General features: G+C 44.2%; 1 protein-coding gene across 1 annotated transcript in view; it reads left to right on the top strand.

Annotated features, from left to right (window-relative positions):
- ZNF644 (zinc finger protein 644) overlaps nucleotides 1-6854 on the top strand; it is a 78036-nt gene extending 71182 nt beyond the window's left edge. Inside the window, exon 12 of the transcript XR_013987210.1 lies at nucleotides 5364-6854. The gene's annotated coding sequence lies outside the window, so the exon portion shown is untranslated. The remainder of the gene's footprint in view (nucleotides 1-5363) is intronic.
- The last annotated feature ends 13255 nt before the right edge of the window (nucleotides 6855-20109 follow it).

The raw sequence follows: 20109 nt of genomic DNA, 5'->3' as shown, positions 1-20109 counted from the left end.
GTGCGGGCATTGTTTTCCATTAAACATCTAATCCCCCAAGAAACCATTCTTTATCAACTTGCACTCATTTTATAGATCCCACAGGTGTATGGCTATAGGTTTCACGTTGATCCTTAATGCCAAACACTGAAAGTCTTCACTAACCTGCATATGATGGGGGGCTTACTGAGGCAGCAGTTAACTTCTTGTGCCCTGAGCATGAGCCAGTGTGGTGTAGTGGTTAAGAGTGGTAGCCTCGTAATCTGGTGAACCGGGTTCGATTCCCCGCTCCTCCACATGCAGCTGCTGGGTGACCTTGGGCTAGTCGCACTTCTCTGAAGTCTCTCAGCCTCACTCACCTCACAGAGTGTTTGTTGTGGGGGAGGAAGGGAAAGGAGAATGTTAGCCGCTTTGAGACTCCCTTCGGGTAGTGATAAAGTGGGATATCAAATCCAAACTCTTCTCTTCTTCTTCTGAGTACTGGGGCAGAAATTTCAGGGGGCAACAAGTCACCTCTTCACAGGAACAAAGCAGCCTATCGGAGCAAGGCTTGGCTTCATGCTGAAAATGAGGCGAGCCATGGTGTTGCACCAGCAAATGTCAGCAACTATAGGAATCAGACTTTAGGAAGTAGATGTGGCTCTTTTTCCAGCTAGGGTAGTGTAGAGTGTCATAACCATCCAACAGATTACTTGATTAGGACTTGCAAAGGAATAAAACTTCCAAGAAATGATTGGGAGGCTTGGGAGGCAAAATTACAATGTTTTGGACTTTTTAGTTTTGGGGAAGGGAGATGAGTTTGGGCGGGGGGAGAGGTGATGTGATAGCAGTGCATGGTGTGAAGAAAGTGGAGACAAAAGGAAGGACTTCTTTGATGAAGACTAGGGCTGCCATGTGTTGGGCAAGTCAATAAGAAAATCACTTTTTTGGCATTTGTCTAAAAAAAGCTCAACAATGTTGTGGTCTTCCTAAGAAAGGCTCAACAACTTTTGGGGTGTCCTTTTGAAATATGGAGTTAATGTTTGGAATTTGCTCCTGCAAGATGTAGTGGGGGGGGGTGCCAACTTGGATGACTTTAAAAAGGGGTTAGACAAATTAATGGAGGATAAGAATGGCTTGCAAGTCATGATGGCTATGCATTCCCTTCAGGATCAAAGGTATTGTGCCCCTGAACAGAACTTGCTAAAGAACAACAGAGGAGGGCTATTGGGCACATGCCTTGTGGGCTTTCTAGGGGCATCTGATGGTCAGCTGTGGAAACAGGATAGCGGACTGCATAGGCCTTGGGATCCATGCGCTCTTATTTTATGCTCTTCCAAAGACCCCTCTTTGTGCTTGCTGCAGTAAGCGATCGTGTCTCTACTTGCCAAACGTAACATGGGAAAACATCAGCTATTCGATTGCTTATCCTATTGCAAAAAGTAGCGTGTGACTTCAGCCCTTATTGTTTAACTGGGGGCTGATTGCTCGTGGTTTACGTCTGGGACGAGCTGATAAAGTCTAGTTTGTGTTTTTCACCAGCAAACTGTCAGGCCGGGCAGAAGATCTTTGGTACTCTTGTCTATCAGACTCCAAGGCAATTGATGACATTACATCGGTTGTTCGTTTCAGATCTGCTGAGCCCCATGAAAATCAATAGTTTTCCATTATCAGGTCTGGCTGGGTCACTGGTCTGTCAATGAGCTGTTACAATTGGCGTACAAGGGTGAACCTGACCAGTCAATTGCTGCTGACAAGAGGAAAACATGCTGACAGCCAATAGAACAAGTCAGAACACAGATTTGCACTTCATCGAAAGAGGCTCAGAGCAAGGCCATTGTCGAGATGTAGGGCACACAGAGTTTCCGCTCTGGGAGAGACTATGGTGTAACCTTTCTAGGGAATAAAATCCTGGTCTGATGCAAGCTATTCATAGGTGAGCTAAGATTCAAATAGAGACATTTGCTAGCAAGTGAACCCGCAGGCCATAGGCCCATGAGGTCTGACATCTCAATTTTTGCCCCACTCTTTAACACGCTCTTCCAAGCTTCTCAGCTACCATTTTAAAAAATGTTGAGAGATCATCCCAATATTAGGATATTAATTATTTTCAACCTTTTATTAGCTCCTTTCAAGTATTAAATCCCGGGCTTTTCACATTATTTATGCCTTTAGTTCTGTTTGATTCTTCCAGAATTCAACGTTCAGTTGTGTTCTCTCATGAAACAGGAAGAGGAGGGGAGGGGAAAAGCACGCATAACTCCCTAGTCATCACTGGAAGTCAAAATTAGCTGGGGTGGAGGCCGGACTCCTCCAAAAAGAAATCTTGTGGATTTTAATTTTTTTCCTGTGGTAAAGAGGGAAAAGCAGAACTGAGTGAAGCCGCCTTGCTTGGGAATAATAATAATAATAATGAGATGAAAAGTTGCCGTTTGACTTGCAGCATTTGGTAGCTCGAAACCCCTATCAGATCCCTCGTAGCATTAATTAAAAAGAACTTATTTTTTTAAATAAAATGATGCACTGTTTAGACGCCCCCTCCCCCTCCCCCATATCTATCCTCCACCTCCTCTTCTCCCATGTGAGTCTGTGGGCTGAAGGGAATTCAGGTTAATATGTTGACACACTTAACAATGTAGGGTCATGTTGCACCGCATGCTTCACTGGTTTGCTTGAGCGCCGCCTCTGACAGGTTCCTAATCAGCCACTGCCCTAAAGGCAGAGGCAAAAGAGAGGGATTTTAATTACTGCTCCAGCCCAGGCTTTGCCAGCATTAAATTGAGACATAATTAGGCCTCCGAATTTTAATAATTGTCCTAGCTAATTGGGCAGACAAGTGCGTTTCAGCAGCATGGCGTGATTAGATAATTAGTATTTCCAAATGACAAAATTGGGCTCTTGATTACAAAGTTGAGAGAAATGAGTTAGGGGGCGGGTAACTGGGAAGAAGTGGAGGGATGGAAAGAGAGAGAGAGGACAAGGTAGCGCAGGAAAGTGGCTCTTTACGAGTCTATTAGGAGAGAGTTTAACGGTGCAGGTAATTTGGTAGCCATTCAGAGATGTCGGAGAGCTCACTCGAGAGAGATGTGAGCGTTTTGGCTGCAGAGGGCAGCAGGCTGAGGAAAGCCGGCTTTGAAACTCTCTGCAATGATATTATTTGGGGCCTTCATGTGTTTGCTGGTGGTGGTTCACTAGGCCCTTTCCTGCAAGTGGTGCATGAACCTCAGAAGGAGCATCTCATGGGCCTCTTTCTTCAGCAGTCTTAACTCACCAAGCTTCCTACGCAGCCTGCTGGGCATGGAGGAGGGTGGCGAGAGGTCCTGCAGAGCAATGGCCTGGCCAGGTAGCACAGCTGCCTTGGGACATTGAAAGGTCAAGGATCTCATGATACCTTCAGCAGAGAGTTCCTCACAGCAGCTGCAAGTAGTTTACAAGTGAGGCCTGCAGCAAAACCTTATAGTCTGGAGTGGTCCCAGACCCTCCAAGTGTCCAGGGACGTCCCTGATTTAGAGAAGCCATTCCCCTTTCTGATTTGACCCTATTTTCCTTAGGATGTCCCTATTTTCACTGGAGAAACGTTGGAGGGTATGTGATCCTGTGCAGGATTCCAGCTTTTCCAGAATTCTCCATTCTATCCCTCTTTATGGTCGTCTCTCTCAGCACCTCACTAGTCAGTATTCTGTGGACACTGAGCCATCCTGGTTTCCTCTCAGGATTTTCCTCTAAATATTTTTTCGACCTGCAAACCTTGGGGTCCCCTCAAGGCCTGCTGTTAGCACCTTCCTATAATTCCTCACTTATAGCCCACCCTTTCATCCAAGTCTTAAGGTGACATACAGAGTTCTCCTTTGCCCCACGTTTCACAACAGCCCTGAGAGGTAGGCTAGGCTGAGAGACAGTGAGTGGCCCAAGTTTGCTAAGTGAGTCTCTTAAGTCCTAGTCTGGCACTTTAACCGTGACACTGGTTAAATAACATTTAATAACATTTCTGCCGGCCCTCTGCAAACTGTGGTTGAAAACATCCATTAGAAAGCCGTAGGTATCTTCTGACATAGCTAATGATATGGACCTACTAACCCTCCCTCCCTCAATAAAAAAAAAGTGTAGAAAATATCAGTAGACTCTGAAACAAAAAACACATTATTCCTCTCTCCCGCCCCGAACGTAGCACATGATGACAATGATTGTACACTCCAAGGGTTATCACAACATACTTGTAGTACAAGTGTAAGTAGCACATTGCTACTATTTAACCTCCATGTGCTATGGTCTTCCCACCACCAGGGGGCATAACAGTGCACAGAATAACTTCCCAGCAATTCTGAGCCTTCTGCATTGTAGCTGGACAGCTTGTTGCCTCTTCTCCTTTGCTTAGTTTTTCTTCCAGGTCAATGGGCAACAAGATGGCCAAGGTGGCACAATGTAGTTAAGTGTTACACATTGTTTTATGCAGTACATATTGTCACTTGGGTGCTGCTAACACAGAGGTTTGACCTCCCTCCCCCCCAGGTGGCCTTCATTGTCTCTCGAGACAGATGGATGCCAACAACAATATATTGTAGCACACCACTCCAATCTCTGAGCGGTCTGAGATGCAGGGGTCCAGGTGCTTACCCAGGGTTCGTGTATCCTTTTTGGAAATGAGGCACAGCAGAGACTGTGGTGCCTTTATGATATATGGTTTATTTACACATATATATCTGAATCTACAATGGAGAGTTTCCCAACATGACACTCCAAGAGGGTCTCTTGCTCTGGGGGATAGGAAATAGTTTGATGAAATTATGTATACCATTGAGAATGTGGAATATAATACTAGTACTTGAGATCATCCAAGAGGGTCTCCTGCTTCTCCCTTCTCAAATGCCTGTTTATTTAGGAGAGGCAAAAGGAAATCCTTCATATATAAAGATGTGGTGGTAGCCACTGATTTAGATGGTGTTAAGAGAGGATTAGACAAATTCATTGAGGATTGGTGTGTCAATAGTTAATAGCCATGATGGCTAAATAGAAGTTCCATGTTCAGAGGCAGGGTTCAGTTGAATGGCAGTCACTGGGGAACAGCAGTAGGAGGGAGCTCTTGCTGCCTAGCCTTACTTGAGGACACCCTTGAGAGATCTGGTTGGTGACTTTGTGAAAGAAGATGCTGGACTAGATTCCCACTGGTCTGGTCCACAAGGACCCTTCTTGTGCTGTATGCTACTTCTTGCAGAAAGGAGTTGGCTGTTCCTTAAGTTACCTGCAAGATCAGAGATGAAGGTAGAGTTGGGCATTTGCCAACACCACTTGTTGAATGAGAACAATGCAAGTCTAGCAAGAACGGAGGATGTGAATTGTGTGCTCAGGATTATTTCACATTTATCCATTTTAAGTTTCTGTTCTCTAGTCTCCTTGTTCTCTTCTAGGACCAGTTCACCCATACCTGTGGTTACATCGTCTGAAAAATGAACACTGATTCATCTAAATGAACACATTCCTTTGAAGAGTGAGTTGAGATGATATGGACCAACCATTGCTGTTCTGCTTTAAGTTGGAAGTGTAATAGCAACTTTGCTCCCAGTCTTCTGGAATCCAAATAATATTCTGTAACCAGTTGGACACTTGCCCTTTATCCAGACCCAAATTGTGTGTGTGTGTAATTTTCATTAGGATGGAGAGGGTTCAATATTCCCTCTCACTCTCCCTCTCCACTGCAATTTAGGGAAGAAGAATAGAAACTGATATGGCAATGCTACTTAGAAAGGAAAAGGTTAAGGAGATAGAGTTGATTCCTAGAGAGGAGGAATGACCCACAGAGGATAGAGTAAATTCTATATTGGCCATAACTAGCCAGAAAAGCTGAATAGCTGCACAATGGATCAGCTACACCTGAGGAAATTATGCAACGGTGCCGTTGTGCTAAAAAAAGCCCACATTTTCTTACCTGTGGGGTCGGGAGGGTAGCTGAACAGAGAAAGCATAGGTGCATGTTTTGAACCCGATGTCATGCAGATGCCTCATAAAAAAGTAAGTGAACAAAGCATGGCTCTTCTACAGTAAATGCCCAGGGTAAAAACAGCCATGGAAGGTCTACCTGTGATGCTTGGCCTGTGGTGGACTCATTACCCTGATAAGTTGCTGTGATGTTGATCTCAAATGATGCATATGCAGTAGTGGCTGGTGTCCATTGGGAGTGGAAGGGCAGAAGGGAGGCCAATAGTAGGTAGAGCAAGAGCCAGAGGTGAACTTTGGTAAGGTGTCCTGAGTGAGGACAAAATTTGGCGCCACCCCCAACTTTTAGTAGGTACCCCCTTGGCAGCCTTTGAGGAGGAAGTGTTCACAGCACCCTGAATCTAGCACTGCCAGAGCCAATAAGGTAAAGGTAAAGGGACCCCTGACCATTAGGTCCAGTCGTGGCCGACTCTGGGGTTGTGGCGCTCATCTCGCTTTATTGGCCGAGGGAGCCGGCGTACAGCTTCCGGGTCATGTGGCCAGCATGACTAAGCCGCTTCTGGAGAACCAGAGCAGCGCACGGAAACACCGTTTACCTTCCCGCCAGAGCGGTACCTATTTATCTACTTGCACTTTGACGCGCTTTCGAACTGCTAGGTTGGCAGGAGCAGGGACCGAGCAACGGGAGCTCACCCCGTCGCGGGAATTCGAACCGCCGATGTTCTGATTGGCAAGTCCTAGGCTCTGTGGTTTAACCCACAGCGCCACCCGTGTCCCTCGCCAGAGCCAATGAGATCCAACTAATTCTAGTTTTGTTTCCATCCTCCTCCCTGCCTGGTTCCGTTGGGGCATCATGGCAACAAAGGTGATTGAGACTGGCAGCCAGTGCCATAGCCTAGGCAGGCTGCAAGTATCATACCTTATTACAGACTATTTTTTGACAGTTATTTCCCTTTTTTTAAAAATGGTTTTTGTTGTTGGCGTAATTCTGCGTTTTGTTAACCGTTCTGATGAATGAATACTTAAAATAATATCTGAACCAGTGTTTGACCGCTTAATCAAGTTTGCCTCATTTTTAAAAAAGACTAAATAGATGCCAAAGTTGCTGGGTCCAGGGCAGGAGAGGAAGAGAATGGGTATTAAGTCACTCAAGAGAGGCTTTTCCGAAGGCATGGGTCCACTGAACCTCTTCCAAAAGCAACAACTTTTCCATACGTCCGGATTTTCCCAGGCATTATAGGCATTTTAAGGGCAGGATTGATGTCCGGGGGGAATTACTGAAATGTGTCAATCGAAAAATCACATTTTGGGGTTTGTTTTTTAAAAAATGCTGAACAACTTTGGGGGTTCAGCAATTCACAATTTGGATGGTTTCCTTAAAAAAAAGCTCAACAACTTTGTTTTTTTTGTGTGTGGGGGGTCTTGGTTTTCACTTTTTGAAATAAATATGGCAACACTTATCTGTTTGGCAGTAGCTGGGCTCCCATTTTGAGTTCACTTTTTGCCTTCCACAGATAAAAATCTAACACCCACGGAAGGAAGGTGTAATATCAGACTGTCACAAAGATTTCGCCTGCCTGTACACAATGCGAGGGTTTCTCTCCCCTCCCTGCCCGCTTTTTGAAGAATTTCTTTTATGACTGATCACTCAACACCTTGTTGGCTCTGATTGCAGAAAACGCACCTTATAAATATATGATAACCACCCTGTAATAGGGAGTGTGACAATTTAGTTCACAGTGTGTTTCAGGCTGCTAATTGATCGTTTCAGTCCAGGGACTATGCAGAATAAATTACAGCCATCAAAAGGATATCACAGTTCATTTTTGTAGAATGGTGCCTGTGTCGCTTCTTGTTCATCTTTTGTCGAATAAACCACATTAATCCGATGCGCTTGCTATTAATCTGACTATTCAGACGGATCTGTGCGCAGCCACAAGGGGGCGCTCGATTTGCATCCTTTAGCAAGCCATGCCTGTTTAAACCTACCTTGATCAGATTCCGGTTCTTTTGTAGAAGGGCTGGATTATGCAAGACAGTGTGACTACTGGCTGTGCTCCACTATTTTATAAATTAGCAGGAGGGGGAAAAATACATAGAAAAATGTTTTTTTTATGAGATTTTTTTTTTCCCTTCTTCAATTTTTAATTCCTCATTGAGCGATCAAAGAGCTGGCAAGTGGGTAAGAGAGTAATCCTGAGCTGGTAAGCCCTTTAAATAGAAACTGTTTTTTTGTTTCCTTCCAGTCCTCTTTAATTTCTTTATAAATGGTAATAACAACAACAGCAATAACAACAACAACACAATCAAGATATGACCTGGTTCAAACCAACGGCCTATGTTTTGAGAAAATGTCTGAATCTGATCAAAGGCTCAAATAAAATGTGATGAGATGTATTCCACTTATAGGTAATTCATCAAACACTTTTTTATTATGATGATTAAATAATAATAAAATAATAACAGTATTATTAGTACAGAAGAACTAATTTCTTTCTTTAAAGAAAGCAAAAGGGCTGAGTTACTTCTTTCCAAAGGCTTTAGGAGAAATTATTCCTTTCTTAAGGCTGCAATCCTATACACACTTTCCTGGGAGCAGGTGAGGTTTACTTCCGAGTAGAGAAGGCTAGGATTTCATTGAAAAATCACAAAATGAATGCAAATATTGTTTCAAATGAAGCGTACATTTATCAGATATACGTGTGTGTTTTACATTTAGTCTATCTCCCGTTTTACTAGTTGAATAATATATTGGAATTAGAAGAACTATTTTGTTGGCTAAGGGATGAAGTGGAAGGTTTTTTGTCTGCTAGAGATGATGGAAGTTGACCAACGAATATTTCAGGCGTTTGTTTTAGACAGGTTTGCAAGCAAGTACCTGTAAAGACAGTTCTTCCATTTGAAAAAAATAATAATAATTGGCACCCACCTTCAGTATAAGACTCTGCCGCCCCCCCAAGGGGACTTTTTCTTATCACTTTCCCTAAACAAATCAGATGCTAAAGCAAAAGTTTTTCCTCTGCCAGTGCAACCACCTGCCTGCATTGCTCCTATTCCCTACAGAATCACATCTAGGAAAATCTGTTAAAACCATGGTGCCTAATCCTGCACGCTTTGGGGTGAAAAGCAGTGCCTGAATTATGGGGGGTTGTGTGTGTGTGTTGATCGCTCAACTCTCTTGGATAACACAAAGGGTACTCTGGAGTAGAAATAGGAGTGGGGCACACACGTACTTGAATGTATGTGCTGAGTATCAGGATAGGACCTCTCATGTGTCGAGACCCATATTATGCGTTTGAGCCAATACCCAGAAAAAAGATCTCCTGAGCTGGTAGGGATAATCTTTAGTGCATCGCTAGTTCTTCTTTTCACTCAGGTGACATGCTCGTTGACTTAGTGTTGACATGTACTTCAGTCAAAAGGCTGCTGTTATCTGTATGTATTGTCAAGATACATAATTCCATCTCTGATCATTCGTGCTGTGCTAATGAGAAATTATTCTCTCTAGAATGCAGTAACTCCAGAGCGGAGCAGTGGTTGCAGGGTTTTACGCCTGTGAAATAACCGGAAGATGAAAGGACATATATGCATATAATTTTGCAGCCATCAAATCTGCATTTGCAAAATCCAAACATTTTTACACGGTGTGTGTGTGTGTGTGTAAGCATAATGAGACTTGTTTGGAGAAGAGGGACATTTAGAAATCGGATTGGTGGCAGTAGATTCTCCCCACTCAGAGACAGGAGGCATTTTGATGCATTGTCATTAAACCCATGTAGCCCTGTATGTTTCATAGATTGATTGAAACTGATAGCAAGACATTTCTATCTATTTCTACTATTGGCACAGTGTGTGTTTATCTAGCTATATCTGTATCTATAGGATAGGGATGATTTCATATTTCTTTGTTGGATAGCACCTTGCAAATATTATTATGATTATGATTATTATACTATAGATTTGCAGTTCAATACATTGTACAATCCTAAGTGTGTCTGCTCAGGAGTAAGCCCAATAATAATTGCTATTGCTATTGTTATTATTTACTATAGATTTTCAGATCAAGACTTATGGTACAAAAATCCCATGTGTAAGTATGCCCTGTTGAGTTGAATGGGATTTATTCCTATGTAAGCATGCATAGGTTTGCAGCCTTAGACATTTGTAATCACACCTTAAAAGAGTTGATATGCATATGAGCATGAATGGAAAAGGAAGGAGATGCTCTCATTTCTCTTCATTGCATTATAACTGAAGCTACAGTATAAACTGAGTGAAAATGGCCTTCTGAAATTCTCTATTCTGTTTGCAGGTAGTGAGGTTGGGGTATTTCTCTGAATATTCTCCATTGGGAGAAGAAAACCTCCAATAGGTTTTGTTTTTTACAATAGGACCACCTATTGTGCATCATAGCATCTCTTATTTCCCAAGATACTATTTTTCTGCTGCTACAAGCCTCAACTCTATTGGTAACTTGGCCACCATTTTGCATCTTCCAAATTGTCCCAGGCATAATATTGTTCTGGGGCGTTATGCTTGTGTAGGGATGGAGGAGAAAATTGATTCTGCTCTCATTCAAAGGCAAATCTACCCAATTCACACTACCTAATTCACACTTTTATGAAACAACATGTGAAGTGAAACACAGGCATCCTTCGAAATTTGCATTTTGTAGGAGCTAGCAGGAGATCCTATGATAAGCACAAAATTTATTGCAACGCCACCAATAGAAAGTAGATTTCCGCCCTGCCTTCTATACCTCTCCCTTGCTTTTTTTTTTTTTAACCAGCTAGTTAATACATACAGTTATATCGATGACATGGAGAGCATCTGAAATTTAGAAAAATAATGCTAAAACATTGAAATAACCAGAAATAAATAAATAGGTGTGCAATTTCCCAAAAAGGCATTGTATAGCACAGGCATCCCCAAACTGTGGCACTCCGGATGTCTTGGCCTACAACTCCCATGATCCCTAGCTAACAGGACCAGTGGTCAGGGATGATGGGAATTGTAGTCCAAAACATCTGGAGGGCCGAAGGTTGGGGATGCCTGGAAAACGGCTATAATGTCTACTGTACTACTATTGTAGATATAGTTTGGATGATATCCTGGGGATCTCTTAACAAAGAATTCTTCACTCCTGCAAAATTACAGTTCATTGTTTCTTTGTGGGAAGCCACAACAGTGAAATCTGTTTTCAACCCTCTTTAAATTGGTAGAGAATATTCTGTTCTGCCAGAGATTGCAGAAGCCCAAATCCGCCTTTATACTCCAGGGACTGTAGAAGACCTTGCAAAAACAATCTGACTGGATATGTGCACAGTTTTGATTACAAAACTTATTGCATCAATCAACATTCAGAAATCCATACCTCCTATGAGAAGCATCAAAAGTCTGTTTAATTACATTAAACTTTTAATTCATTTGAATTTTTAAACAAAGGCAAGTTGCCATGTGCCCTTGGAGATGCATAGCCATGTTATATTGATGTTGCATATGTAACAAAACTACACTAGGTTGATTGAGTAATGGTTTTCTCACCTGGTCTACTCTCCCGGACGTGGGTTGTCAGTTTGTCCATAATATTAATGGACAATATTAATCTTAAGTCCCAAAGTTGTGAGATCCAGATTTCAAGCTGGTCTGCACTGAGAGTCTTGCAATAGTAAGCTGTGCTACAGTCATCAGATGAGCGATGAGATCCCTGTGGGAAAGTTGTTGAACAGTTTCTGAATAGTACAATAGGAGTGGTATTTTAGGATCCAAAGAGATACTTTGTTTTCTGACAAGGTCTGCTTCTTGAAAAACTTTTTTCCAAAACAAAAAGACTTTGGGGCATTGCCACCACATGTGAACTAATGAGATAGTAACATTACATTTTCTCTAATGCATAGCTGATACATTTTTAGTCAGCTTTCTCGATAATACTGAGTATATATACCATCAATATGTAACTTGGAGTGCATTTTCCTAGAGTCTTACTGAAACGGATTTACAGGGAACTTTTAGCCAGATTCTGTTGCAGAATGTATCAGCTAATGGCTCACTCATCTCTTTTTCCCATCGTGCCTTTAGAGATGCGAGAGGCGGCAGCATTAGAAAGTGTAATGTTTTGTAGATTTGGGAGACAAGGCTTTTACCTAGTGGACTGTAAATGGACACTATCTTTTCAAAAGGAATTTGGATGTTAATTGCCTTAGAAAATGCAGGACCTGGTACACCGCGAACAAATTACTTGGCACTCTAGCCAATATTTGTTGTAACTCAGGTCATGTAAGAAGTTGTTGACCTGTAAGAAAATATTTGGGCCAAAAGAGCCTCACTCTCTCCCATTGTAGTAGTTCATTAATTTACATTTTCTCTCTCTCTTTAGGTTCTTTGGGCCTTTATGTTTAAAGATTATAAAAGCTGGGAACAATAAACTAAACAATTAATATTCCACGTGTGTATTCCATGTTCATGTTTTGTTTGTCTTCCTAAGTAGATTTTATACTTCAGCATAGCAGCTTGTAATGCTCTGAATGGTGGAATTTGGGCAAAGATTATTTGAATGAACATGAATTGAGCTATAAACTGTGTGTACACTGAACTAGTTCATTCTGTAAATGTGTGTTGGAATGAGTTCCTTTTGGGTCATTTTATACTTGAGCTAGAACAAGGTCCTTCTAAAAATGAAGTTCCCAAGCTCTGTTGAAATCGCACCAGGATTTTCTATGGATTGGGGAGCTCCAGTGTTTATCGTAGCTCTATGTCCTTTTCCATGAGCCATGGAAGCAGAATGATTTGTGCAAAAGAAGCAAAGCTATCCAAATGCACATAATTTACACAGGTTGCTAACTGGTGGTGCAGAAAGGGCTAATCTGTTGGACTCCAACTCCCTTCATCCCCAGCCAGCATGCCCAATGGTCAGGGGTGATGGATGTTGTAGTTCAGCAACATCTGAAGGTCACTAGATTAGCCAACCCTGTTGTAGATTTTAGAATTTCTTGACCCCACCACATACTATATGGAGCTTAGGCTATAACGGGCTCTTCCAGGCAACCTACTTATTAAGCATTCATACTGATTTTTATAGGTTTACTGGCTGTAAACCACCCAAAGTGGCTGGGGAAACCCAGCCAGATGAGTGGAGTATAAATAATAAAAGTGTTGTTTTCGTTGTTCTTGTTTGCTAGCACAGAGCTTACATAGAAGTTAGACTTTATTAAGCATTCATTCATATTGCTTTGTGGGGAGATTGTACAACCATGAACATTTGTCCTGGATTCTTTGCTTGCACAGTGCTGATACATCTTCCTGTCAATCAATCGTTCACCCCACACTTTCCCCAGTGTATTTCCCTGTCACATTCCTAACTGCAAAAAGTCCATAAAGGAAGAAGTTTCTTGGATTTCTCTCTTGCCAAATACTCTCAGCCTGAGTGGTGAGCTTGAGTGGTGCAGAGGCTCTGGAAAGGTGGGATAGATTTCACATATATATGAAATCTCCTTCTGTGCCCCACACTGAGAGCCAGTGTGGTGTAGTGGTTAAGAGCGGTAGTCTCGTAATCTGGGGAACCGGGTTCGCGTCTCTGCTCCTCCACATGCAGCTGCTGGATGACCTTGGGCCAGTCACACTTCTGTGAAGTCTTTCAGCCCCAGAGTGTTTGTTGTGGGGGAGGAAGGGAAAGGAGAATGTTAGCCGCTTTGAGACTCCTGAAGGGGAGTGAAAGGCGGTATATCAAATCCAAACTCTTCTTCTTCTTCTAACCCCTGGCTAGAGAGAGACAATGGCTGTCTAGAAAGCCCCAGAGAACGTATAATTTGAGAGCCAGACCCCAGCTTTTCTGCCAGGCCGTCTGCCTTTTCATCCTACAAAACAGCACCCCTGGCGCCCCCTGTTGTTCACTGCAGGGTGTATCATGCTAGCAGACTGTTTTCCAGGCGTTTCCTAATGGATGTGAGCAGAGACGGCTGATGGGAGCTAATTGCTTTAATTGGCCGCTGCGCCATTAAAATTTCTTTTTGTAATTATAGGATTTTTTAATGTGATTATTATTTTACGTCGAGTGAAAGCTATTCCACACACCCGTCCCCTCTGGAGCAAAGATTGGGAGATGTTTCAGGCATTTCGAAATAAATTATTCAGGCTTCTCTCTCATCCCCATCCCAACCTCTGATCTCTTCCCTCCAGACCCCTCATTCAGGAATGGTGAGTCCCCAGCCTGTGTTCCCCCTCCTCTCCTAAGGCAGATTGCAGTCCAAGGTGGTGGGGTAGAAGTGAGCTAACAGGGAGTATGTTGCTGCAGGCTTCACCGCCATCTTAATGCCACAGTGTCGTGTACAGTGGTACTCAGGTTAAGAACTTAATTCGTTCCAGAGGTCTGTTCTTAACCTGAAACTGTTCTTAACCTGAAGCACCACTTTAGCTAATGGGGCTCCTGCTGCTGCCGGAGCACAATTTCTGTTCTCATCCTGAAGCAAAGTTCTTAACCTGAAGCACTATTTCTGGGTTAGCGGAGTCTGTAACCTGAAGCGTATGTAACCTGAAGCGTAGGTAACCTGAGGTACCACTGTATTATATGAAAACTCCCTCTACCAGAGAAGCTCACAGACCTACTTCTCCTTTACATCTGCAGGCGGGGCAGAGGATGTGCTGGACTGCTGTCTTTCCTCGGTAATGGACTGGATGATAGCCAACAAACTTGAAACTCCATTCTGATAAGACTGAAGCACCCTTAGTGGGTGGTTCCCAAGACCGGGTGGTGTGGTGTGGGAGTTTGCTTGCTCTTGATGGGGTTACAACTCCCTCTGAAAGAGTGGGGACTCAGCTTGGGGGTTACTTCTGGACCCCTGGCTGTCGCTTGAAGTTCAAGTGGCCTCAGTGACACAAAGCACCTTCCATCAGCTTTGGCTGGTGGCCCAGTTGCGTCCCTTTGGGACAAGGAGAGCCTAACTTCCATCATCTATGCTCTGGTAATCTCTAGGTCAGATTGCTGCAATGTGTTATAAGTAGGGCTGCCTCTGAAGATGGTGCAGAAACTCCAGCTGGTGCAGAATTCGGCGGCCAGGTTTCTCACCAGGGCCAGAGGTTTGAGGATATTTCACCGATCCTGGCCCGACTGCACTGGCTGCCAGTTAGTTTTGGGGCCCTATTCAAAGTGCTGGTTTTGATCCACAAAGCCTTAAATGGCTGAGGAGCACAATAGCTCAAGGATCGCCTCTGTCCATATGAGCCTACCTGGACCTTGTGATGATCATCTGAGGCCCTTCTTTGTGTGCCTCCTCCATGAGAGGTCTGGAGGGTGGCAACATGAGAACAGGCCTTTTCTGTGGTGGCTCCCTGTTTGTGGAATGCTCTCCCTAGGGAGGCTCACCTGGTGCCTTCATTATACACCTTTAGGGGCCTGGCAAAAGCATTCCTCTTTGGGTGATTAACATCCTATACCCAGGCCTTTGGGTGATTAACATCCTATACCTTTTTAGATGTGTTTGTGGGAATGGCTTGGGGGAGGGGGTTGTTGGTTTGCTCTTGTTTTTATTACCTTGTGTTTTTATGTCGTGAACAGCCCTGAGATCTACAGATGAAGGGCAGCGTACAAATTTAATAAATAATGATTATGATAAGTAATATGGGACGCGGGTGGCGCTGTGGGTTAAACCACTGAGCCTAGGGCTTGCTGATCAGAAGGTCAGTGGTTCGAATCCCCGTGATGGGGTGAGCTCCCATTGCTCGGTCCCTGCTCCTGCCAACCTAGCAGTTCGAAAGCACGTCAAAGTGCAAGTAGATAAATAGGTACCACTCTGGTGGGAAGGTAAACGGCATTTCCGTGCGCTGCTCTGGTTCGCCAGAAGCAGCTTAGTCATGCTGGTCACATGACCCGGAAGCTGTACGCCGGTTCTCTCGTCCAATAAAGCGAGATGAGCTCTGCAACCCCAGAGTCGGCCACGACTGGACCTACTGGTCAGGGGTCCCTTTACCTTTATGATAAACAATATTGACGGGCTCCTGGTGCCCCAGAATTGGAGACCTTAGCTGGCCCAGTCCAAGTACCAGATGGCGAGTTGGGGGCTGCACTGATCACCTGACCTCCCTTGACCTCCCTCCGGCTGCGTCTCTGCAGCAACCCAGGACAGACAGTGGGAGCGGTAAGGCAGTAGTGAAGTTGTAGTTCCAATGCTCCAACAGCAGCTCCGCTGGCAAGTTTTCGCCGTGCCAACCTCCCTGCCACCTGCCACCTCTCCCTCTCCATCCTGGTGTGTTGCAGCATCCCAGTGGGAGGGAGGTCAGGGAAGTAGCGCAGCTCCAACACACCATCTGCTACTCTAGCAGACCCTCTGCTCTGTACTTTTCGAGCTGCTTCCTTAGCTGCTGATGCTCTGCTGCCCAAAAAAGTCTTCTCTCTATTATAGTGTCTTGGGTGGATGGGTGTGTGCTTCAGGGCTGCCCCCCCCCCATTGAACTGCCTTCAGTGTTAGACTGATCTACTTAGGGGTGGTGACATCGCTTCTTCTCCATGCCAACCTTGTGAGAGGAGACATCTGGTGCAAGGCATTTCCTACCTTAGTTTGAACTCAGGTTTTTCCTATCAAGCATGTATTTCTTGTAATAAATGTAGCTTCCTCATTCCCCCTCATGTTCACTGGAAGGACAGATTCTGAAGCTGAGGCTCCAATACTTTGGCCACATCATGAGAAGAGAAGACTCCCTGGAAAAGACCCTGATGTTGGGAAAGACTGAGGGCACAAGGAGACGGGGACCACAGAGGACAAGATGGTTGGACAGTGTTCTCAAAGCTACCAGCATGAGTTTGACCAAACTGCAGGAGGCAGTGGAAGACAGGAGTGCCTGGCGTGCTCTGGTCCATGGGGTCACGAAGAGTCGGACACGACTAAACAACAATCTCATTCCCCCAAACTCGGGAGTATTAGATTATATCCCAGGTAAAGTGTGCTTCTCCAGTGGATAGTCGGTGCTCAGTTCAGCTTCACTCCAAATGTCAACCTGAGCAAGGACAGAGCTGTACAGAGAGGTGTTAGCAGGGCAGGCCTCACTATCACCCTCCCAAACCCAACCAGGCAAGCTGCAGTGATGCCAAGGTCAAGCCACTACTGATATGTCAGTTTAAAGTAGTTACAGTAGATTGCAGATAAACGGCTCAGGATCGCAACGCTTCAAGGACCGCCTCTTTCCATATGAACCTACCCGGACCCTGAGATCATCTTCTGAGGCCCTTCTTCGTGTGCCTCCTCCTTTAGAGGTCCAGAGAATGGCAACACGAGAACGGGCCTTCTCTGCAGTGGCTCCCCATCTGTGGAATGCTCTCCCCAGGGAAGTTCGCCTGGCGCCTTCATTATACACCTTTCGGCACCAGGCAAAAAAAATGTTCCTTTTTAACCAGGCCTTTGGTTGATCTGATTGACATCCTGTGCCCTTGTAAAATGTGGTATTTTTTTGTGGGGGTGTGGAGGGGGCTATTGGGTTGTTGGTTGTATTTTTATTATGTATTTTGTGGTTTTATATCTTGAGACCTTTTTGAGATCTTGAGACCTTCTTGAGAGCTTTTATTCTGAGACCCCCGGGTATAGGGCGATATATAAATTCAATAAATGATGATGATGATGATGATAGATTGAATGGATATACAATGCATCTCACCATCAAGGGGAAGACTGTGACCAGGTGACCGGACTGAAGTGCTATTTTCCTAGAAAAATAGGTACCAGAACTCACCACGAACCTCTCCCTCGTTCTCTTATAATGGCAATAGTGCCCACCTGAGAGGGGCCGGAACTGAGTTATGGTGAGTTCCGGTTGAAAAAAGCCCTCCCTGTGTGTCTGCTCAGTCTGGTGCCTCCTCCCTCCCTCCCTCCCTCCTTCCTTATGGTCTTCATCTTTAAATCAGACTTGGATCTGATGGATAGCCCTTGAAGTAGAGGACTCTTTCAGGCAGAGGACCGTCCATTGTAAAGTAGCGGACACAGCCAACTTAGTTTGTGGGGCTCTCCTATTGGAGTGCTGGTTTCCGCACCGGATTCCATCTGGGTAGCAATATTTATCTGAAACTCTTTAACGATGAGCCGCACTCCATGCGCCCAATTCTGGATGTGCGTATCCCAGCGTGTGGCTTTGCATATGCGGCTTGCCTTAAAGCTTCTTCCACCCTGATTCAAAACAAACACTAAATAAAATCCAGCGCCAGACATGAATCCTGACATCCCTGTGCCCAGCCTCTGACTGTGCGGATTCTGATTCTGAGAAAACGCTGTTTCCTTATTGCAAAAAGAAAAAGAAGAAAAAAAGGAGTAAGGATGAGCAGCTGGAAGACCAAAAAAAATTATTACTTTGGAAGCTCTGCGACTCATTTTTTATTTGTAAAGATTTATGAACAGAAGAAGAAGGTAAAGTTTAATACTTCACAGAAGAGGATGGTGGCAGAAGGGACGCCGACAAAAGAAGGCAGCGGAATAGCAAATACGCTTTATGCGAAGGGAATTATTCTTTAAACATAAAAAAATCAGAGATGTGGCAATCACCCGTCCAACTCTGCGGCTTTCTGATTGGGACGCAAGGGTGAGATCTTGCTAACAATGCGCAGATCTGTATATTTAATTGCGACCCGCTTGTATGTTCCTGTTGAGGGAGGATGCAGATGACAAGCGCATTTTATATATATATATGTATCTGAAGTTGACAAAACCAGGAAGGAAATAACTGACAGATGAAAAGACAGCCAATGCTGAGCTAACAGGCAAATACATCACTACAAAGTCACCTGCTTTCTGTGGGGAGCAGGAGTTTGTTTTATTCTGCATCTCCAGAGTTTTATCTTCTGTCTGTGTGATGGGCAAGAGAGAGGGAGGGAGGGAGCTGGGAGAAGAGAAAAGCTAATGTGCCCAGTTTAGGATATAAACATGCAGATGAGATGAGAGATCTGACATCATGTTTCACTCAGGACTTTAAACAGAGGAATAATACAGGTTTTTTCCTGCTGTGGAAAGGGGGGGGGGACAGAGAGAAAGGGGGAAAGATTGTGATCATTAAAAAAGAGAGAGCAACCTAGCAGCTGGTTCTAGGTGTGTTTACACGAAGAACCCACTCAGTTCAGTGAAACGTACTGCCAAGAAAGTGTGCGTAGGATTGCAGCCTTCAAGCCGTTTGCACCTAAAATGTGTCTGCCTGCAGGGACGGCCCTACCATTAGGCAGAGGGAGGTGGTGACCTCAGACAGCAGTAGGCAGGGAGTGGTGCTGAGATATTTGGAAGACAGGGCTGTGTGTTCCCCATGGCCTGCTGCCTATATCTGCAGCTGAGTATGCTATTCTGTCAGCAGGACTGCAGTAAGATTCAATTGCTGTACATGCAATTGGGAGGGGGCATCTTCTCCTTTGCCTCGGGTGGCAAAATGTCTTGGGCTGGCTCTGTTATCAACATGCATCTGCAAGAAAAATGCTGTAAGTATACCCTATGGCACAAAGACTTTGGGTATGCCAAGCATGGATACCTATTTAGAATTGCCTGTTTCCAGATGTGCCTTCCTACCCATACATTAATGTTGTAGGTGGGAACCTTCAGCCTTCCATATAATGTTGGGACTACGACTTACATCATGCCTGACCATTTGCCATGCTGGCTGGGGACCATGGGAGTTGGAGTCCAGCAATTTCTGGGTATTCACCATCTCTGCATTAAGCTCTTCTGCTCTGAGGTGGGGCAGAGAGCTATCAGAAGGACAACCTCAGTCATGGTGCCCCAGCCATGGAATTTTCTCTGCAGAGATGTCTACCTTGCTGTCCTTTTTGCAGCAGGCAAATGCCTCTTTATTTTCTCAGGCCTTTTAGCCTTGATTTACACCCAAATGACGGTCTTTCTTTACCTATAATGCCATGTTGCCTTTTAGTCTTTGTGACTTTATAATTATTTTTTATTTCTATTATTCACATATTTAAATGGTTTTTTCCCCTGGTAGTCTGCGGTTTGGTTTGGTTTATCTTAAAAAAAACACCTGACGTAGAAATTCTTATTGCAGGGCATTATAGATATTTCTGTATTAAGTAAATAACAAACGTTAGACAAAGTGAGCTGAGTTTTATAGCATTTCCTTTATTCAATAGTACGATCTGTCATCAAGGCATGAGGCAGGTCCCGACAGACTAAGTGGTAAAATGTTGCATTAAAATCCGGTGAACCTCATTTATAATCTAAAAAACTCTGTAATGTTAAATGTTATGAGCATGAT

Source organism: Podarcis pityusensis, assembly GCF_964106645.2.
Source record: "Podarcis pityusensis genome assembly, chromosome: 6".
In the NCBI taxonomy this organism is placed as follows: Eukaryota; Metazoa; Chordata; class Lepidosauria; order Squamata; family Lacertidae; genus Podarcis; species Podarcis pityusensis.
This window is presented reverse-complemented; position numbering and strand designations above follow the sequence as displayed.